This window comes from Prionailurus viverrinus, chromosome B2 (assembly GCF_022837055.1).
Source record: "Prionailurus viverrinus isolate Anna chromosome B2, UM_Priviv_1.0, whole genome shotgun sequence".
NCBI classification, from domain to species: Eukaryota; Metazoa; Chordata; class Mammalia; order Carnivora; family Felidae; genus Prionailurus; species Prionailurus viverrinus.
Genome location: NC_062565.1, coordinates 25,637,084 through 25,643,435, shown reverse-complemented (window position 1 = coordinate 25,643,435; position 6,352 = coordinate 25,637,084).

Here is a 6,352-nt window from a genome sequence, read left to right as displayed (position 1 = left end):
TTTGAATATTTTCTCTCTTACCTAGGTTGCTAATCTACAATCTTGTTTACACTAATTTTTTAAATCAAATCCTCTCTCTGCCAAGTAGAACAAAAGTAAACTTTAACCAAGTCCATTATCACCAATTATTGGTTAGCAAAGTTTGACTACATGAGGTTTTACTGTGTAACTGACTATATGACAGTGCTGTCATATTTAATGAAAATTTGGGTTATTTTTGAACTAGTAACCCCTTATTAGAATAAGAAGTGAAATCACTGCTAATATACCTGAAAATATATCAATAGGACCTTTCCAGTTCAAAACTCACCTTTTCAACATACTCTTTCCTAAACTCCACACTCTGCTCCTTCCTTAAACTCCATTAAAATAACAGTAAAGGGATTTGTGAAATGACAAATACACAAACACACAGTAAAAAAAAAAAAGAAAGATAACACTGATAGAATGTTGGAAGCTGGAGGCATAAGCAGGAGAGCTGAATCTTAAGACAAAAGAGGAAAACATTGAGAAGTATCTTAAATTGTCCCACAAAATCCCATAACATCACCTGGAATGCTTCACATATATTGATCTCTAAGTCCTATTCCCAAAGATTATGGTGTAATTGGTCTGGCATGTGGCCTAGATTTTGGAGGTTTTTCAGATTTCCTAGGTGATTCTAATATGCAGACAAGTTTTGGGATCCCTGCCCTAACATGAAAAACAGAGATTTAAAACTAATGAAACAAAGCAATTAGAGGAAACAGAGATTATGCAGAGAAAAAAATTTCCTAAAAAACTCACCAATATCCTCAGAGAAATAACAGAATGTATAAAATCTATGTAACAAGAACAGGATTCATAAAAAAGAAACACTCAGAATTAAAAAGAATTCTTGGAAATTAATACCATACAGGAGACAAGAAAATTTTTAAAAAGTTTCCACAATAAGGAAGTAATGTTGAAAGCAGAGCAGCCAGATATATAAAATAAAAATGAAAGGAAAAGATAAGAAATTTAGAAGCCTAGACTAGGAGATCCAACATTCAAATAATAGGATCTCCAGAACAAGAACAAAGAAACATGAAATTGTCCAAGAAAGTTTCCAAGATTGAAAGATGTAAGAGTCCAGCAAATATCCTGCACAGTGGATGAATAACATGTACAAGGTCTATCATTATGAAATTTCTGAATATCAGGGACAAATAGAGAGTCTCACAGATGCTAGAGAGAAAAATATATGCCTCATACAAAATATCAGAATTCTGAACTTACTTGGACATTTCCATAGAAATATGAAAGCTAGAAGACAAACTACAATGCCTTCCAAATCCTGAAAAGAAATTATTTCTAATCTAGAATTATATGCCAGATAAACTATTATCCAAGTGCTTATGTAAAATAAGGCATTTTCAGACATGTAAGATCTCAAAAATCTTACATCCCTCCATCACTTCTCAGGAAACTACTAGAAGATGTGTTCTATCTAAACAAAGTCATAAAACAAGAAAGAAAAACAAAGCATAACTACCAGATGATACCCAATATAAGAGACAGGATCTCTCTACACTGATGGGGAGTAGAAATCCTAAGATATCAACTGTTCTTCAGGTTTAGAGGGCAACCAGTGTAGAATGGATTAAAGTTCAGATTGATCAGAAGTCTCTGGGGGAAATTCCTTTAAGAAGATAAAATTGATAGGATAACTAATATATATGAAGATTTTTAGAAAAGGTTTAGAAAGTTAAGTTTGGTTTTGATACATAATACATTTTTTTAAATAAGCAAATTTTTAAATCAAGGCAACCAATAACTCCAGGAAAAAGAAAAGGCTGAGCAAGAAATGAAAATACACAATGAAGCTCTACATTTCTCTGTCATGAATAGAATTTTCAAAATCACAATAATTGAAACACTGAAATTTTATTTAACCAAAAATTATAATTATATTGGGAGAAAAGGTGTGTGTGTGTGTGTGTGTGTGTTGTGTGTGTGTGTTGGAAGTGGGAGACGAAAGAGACTTAATCCTTGTCTTTCTACAGCATTCAATGAAAGAAGTCTAACTATGAAATGAAAAAATAACATATACATGTTATTTAGACATATGAAAGTAAGTAACAAAAGAATCAACTAAAACAAATGAAAATGCTTACCTCTGATGAGGAGGAAATGGGGACAATAATGGTAAGGACTGCTGTTTCTCACCAAAAACATTATATAACTTTATGACTTATGGGAATGTATAATAAATATTTTAAAATATATGAAAAATATGAAGATTTTATGTAAAAATATTCTATGTATCTTATATATAAAACATTTTAACTCTGAGTGAGCCACCCCAGTTTTAGCATGACAACTTGACACCCTGTTATATAACCTTAATAATTCACTTTTACATTTAATAATTCACATTTTTTTCAATGATATACCAACTCCTATTTTTACTTCTCTAATCAAAAAAATAAAAGTTATGTGATATCTGATAATTCTTAAGATGACAAAGTAAAGTTTTAAATGTAAGCTTTCTCATCTCTGTGGAGCATCAAAAAGAGCATATATTAAAGCTTGAAGTGAATTTGCTCAAGCAATTCAGCATTCAAATATTTGGAAGTACAAAAGATGCAAAGATCTCAATAAAACTGGATGGCTGCCCTCATCCTGGGCTATCTTGAGGTTTTCTTTCTCACTGGCACTCTACAGTTTGCATTTTTTTTATTTAGAATCAATTTTCCATAGTTCTTCATTCATGGCTTAGTCAAAACACCTCATAAAGTGTGGAATTTTTGCATCCTCAAGAAGAGCTCAAATAGAAGTGGTTGGGCTATGGGTGACTCTGGCTCCAGACATATCTGGCTAGACAGACACCTTTCGTTAAGTTGTTAGCATTCAGGGGAACCTGGCTATTTCTGGGTCTTTCTACACAAAGTTAATTTTGACATTCCTGATATTCTTTACACTGGCTCTCTGCTCATTTTAAAGACGACTTTATCCTATTTTAGTCTCCCTGTAGCCAAGAATGATGCTTCTCCTTCTCACCTAACACCTGTGGTGAGAAGCTGGTGAGCTAGACACAGAAGGGACCAAACCCCCGGATCCTGATGTTCCTGCTCCTAAGGGTCCAGTGGGGGGTTGTTTTCTGTTAGGATTATGTTAAGGAAAAACAACAGAAATCCCAGAAGGTTTGGATTTATAGGAGCTGTGAAGGGGTGCTCTGACTTTGAACCAGCTGAGAAGAAACCAAGCAGAAAGACATTTATAGATCCTTAGTCACCCTGTGCTGAGGAACAAAAGTGTGAAGGATCACTGAGAGCCATTAGGGAAATTATGGAGGAAAGAATAAAGTTTTTTTTTCTTTTGCCAAGTAAACTCACACGACAGAAATCCATCCTTTAGACCTTTATGGTCAGTTGCTAAGTAATACAAGACATTTTAACCCACTCCACAGTTCATTATTTTCTGGAGATCTGGAAGGAATCCATTTCATGGAGTGAACACATATAGAACAATCTGGTCTGCCTAACTTTCTAAGTACTGTATGTAGCACAGCACCAGAGAAATGAAAAATTCGTTAATATCTTGATGATGATAAAGACTAACAGGGAAATATCCTCATGGAGAATCCTCATATTCTATTAAGAAACATAATTTTTCAAGTTAAAGTTCATGACACAACTCAAGCTTACTAAAACTATATATAAAATTTTAAATATACTGTGTAGCTAAGTGAGATATTGGACTTAACATCTTTTGAATTAAATCTTGATATGCAAAGTACTTTTAAAAATAATCTCATGTGTACTGGGGGAATATAAATCAGAATTCAACATATCTCAGGATTCAATATTTTAAAAAATCAAAGAGTTTTATACTTTGTGACTGTGTCTCATTCAAACCCTTTTTATAATATCACTGACAAATGTTTGTACAGCTACAGGTTCATGATTTCATGATCATGTTGCAGGATGGAATGACCTCAGTGTTTGGAAGGTCTACTCTTACATACCATGGTCAACATTTCTGGTCTCATCTTCAAGACACTGACATAGAGTTTACCAAGTAGCAAACAATGGCCGTGGGTGCTGGGCTGCCTTCTTTTGGCTGACTTCTTATCCTTATTGGTTGCACATACTACCAAATGTTTCAAAGAGTTAAGGGGCACTAAAGCATTTCTAACAAGACTAGGAAAAAAATCAGCATCTCCAGTGTATTTAGGAAACGTATCTTTTAAAAGTCCAAAAATGGTACTTAGGCTCTACAACTATAGAATTGCAGAAAAGTACAATGTTTCAAGTTACAGACAGCTGTAATAAAAAGCAGAGAAGATGTAGGAGGTGAGAGGAAGGAAGGAGCTCTGGGCACACAAAGCCATAGCCATTTGCCAGGAAATAGTTGCAAGTGTTTCAAGACTGTAGGTGAGTGGTTTTCGTGAAACCAGATCTCAGTGTTAGGTGTCTGCTTAAGTAAATCCCATCCTCAGTGCACTCTCCTAGCCACTGAGAAAATACTTGCTCCAACTTAGAGGACACAAAAGCCCTATGCAGAATTGTAAGGATATTACAACAGATGAGAAAGCACATTGAAAAGTAGGAGTGAGTAGCTCAAAGGAAACCAAGACCAAAGTAGACCTCACACCCCTGGCTTTTCTTTACTATATAATTAACCAAATGATAACTCAAGCGAAAACAAAATTCTATGTAAATATCTTAAAACTGGATTATTACCTTACAGCAGGAAAGACCAATTTTGTGGTATATGATACTTGGGAATTATAAATATGTGTCAGATTCTGTTACCTGAAATGTGGCTCTAGTAAAGTCCACTGTGTGGTTTCAGAGAGCATAGATGCAGGCAGATGGGTGGAACCCCAAGGACATGAAGAATTTGGCAATCTTTATTAATCTTAAAGAACTGGCCCCATTAACTAAATCAAAGGCAATTGCTGCTACTCTTTAAAACAAAATACAGTAGATCCAGTGTTCTGCCTCAAACACAAAAACTTTGTATTCTACTACTCCAAGAGTCTAGACACAAAGAAGGAGCAAGACACCGGGAAGCCCTTTTGGGGTAAAAATGGAAACTGAGAAGAGTGGGGAACATGTCAGGGAAAGAGGCTGCCCTAGAGCTGGTGGCAAGGAGGCACTAGAAAGTTCCTCTTCTCCTTCAGAGTCTCAGGGACACAACCTACACTATAAGTAGGTGGGAAGCCCCCCAAGGACAGGCATTTTTTCATAGAAAACAAAAGTCAGTGTTTCTAAAAGTTTAGAATACCTAAGAATCACTAGACATAAGGATCAGAAATTTTGATTTCATGTGTCTGGGATAGAGCTCAGAAATTTAAAAAAAAAAAAAAGTAACCTGGTTGCTTCATACCTTCTTCTCCTTTTTTTTCCTTGTTGTTGTTGTTGCTATTATTATTATCCAGCATTTACTGAGGACTCAACAATGGCCTGACACTGCCCTTGTTCAAGCCACCTCAACCTTTTAAATGTTCATTTTTCTTCCATTCCACACACAAGTAAACTGAGGCACAGAAAAGTTAAGTCATGACTCCAAGGCAACTTGGGTAGTAATTAGCAGAGCTGATACCTCTATTTTTAAAAGTTACCCAAGTGCCACAGTTCAAAACACAAAGTCCTAGCAAGTGGCATCAGACAGTGGGGGGCAAATCCTGCTGCAACATGCTTTGTTTCTCCCTATTTGTTTCAAGGTTGTTTTTCGTAGGTAAGACACAGGTGGTGCAATGAAATCTTACTCTTTTCTGTACAGAGGGGGGTTTGTACCTTTCCCCTCTCACACCTGTATTTTCTTGATCTTCAATTAGTCGAGCCCCCACCTTCCAATCAGTAGACTCTCTGGGTTCCTCCACCCATACACACTCAGTTCCAATGAGAGAGAAATGGAGAACATTCGCAGTGCACATAGTTGCAGGTTACTGCCCCTCTGCCTTCTGTAGCTGCCTCCCCATTGGGCTAGTACAGTGCCCAGCATGACAATCAAGTCATTGCTGGTCCCCCATTGGTGCCTTCGAGCAATGGGTCCTCGGTGCCCCCACACCCTCCTGTGGTCCAGTCCACCAACTGCCCTCACACCTGGGCTCTCCAGGCTCCAGGGCCTTCCGTTCACAGCCACAGTCACAAAGCACATCATGTGTAGCCTTACTTACGGGCCACACCCCATGACTGTGCAAATAAAAGTACAGGAAGCCCAGAGAAATGTGAATTTCAGATAAGCAATGAGTAACTTTGGGGTATAAGTATGTCTCAAATATCGCATGAACATACTTATACTAAAAATGATGCATTGTTTATCTGAAATTCAAATTTCACTGGGGGCCTGAACTTTATTTGGCAACCCTACCCCAGCCTCT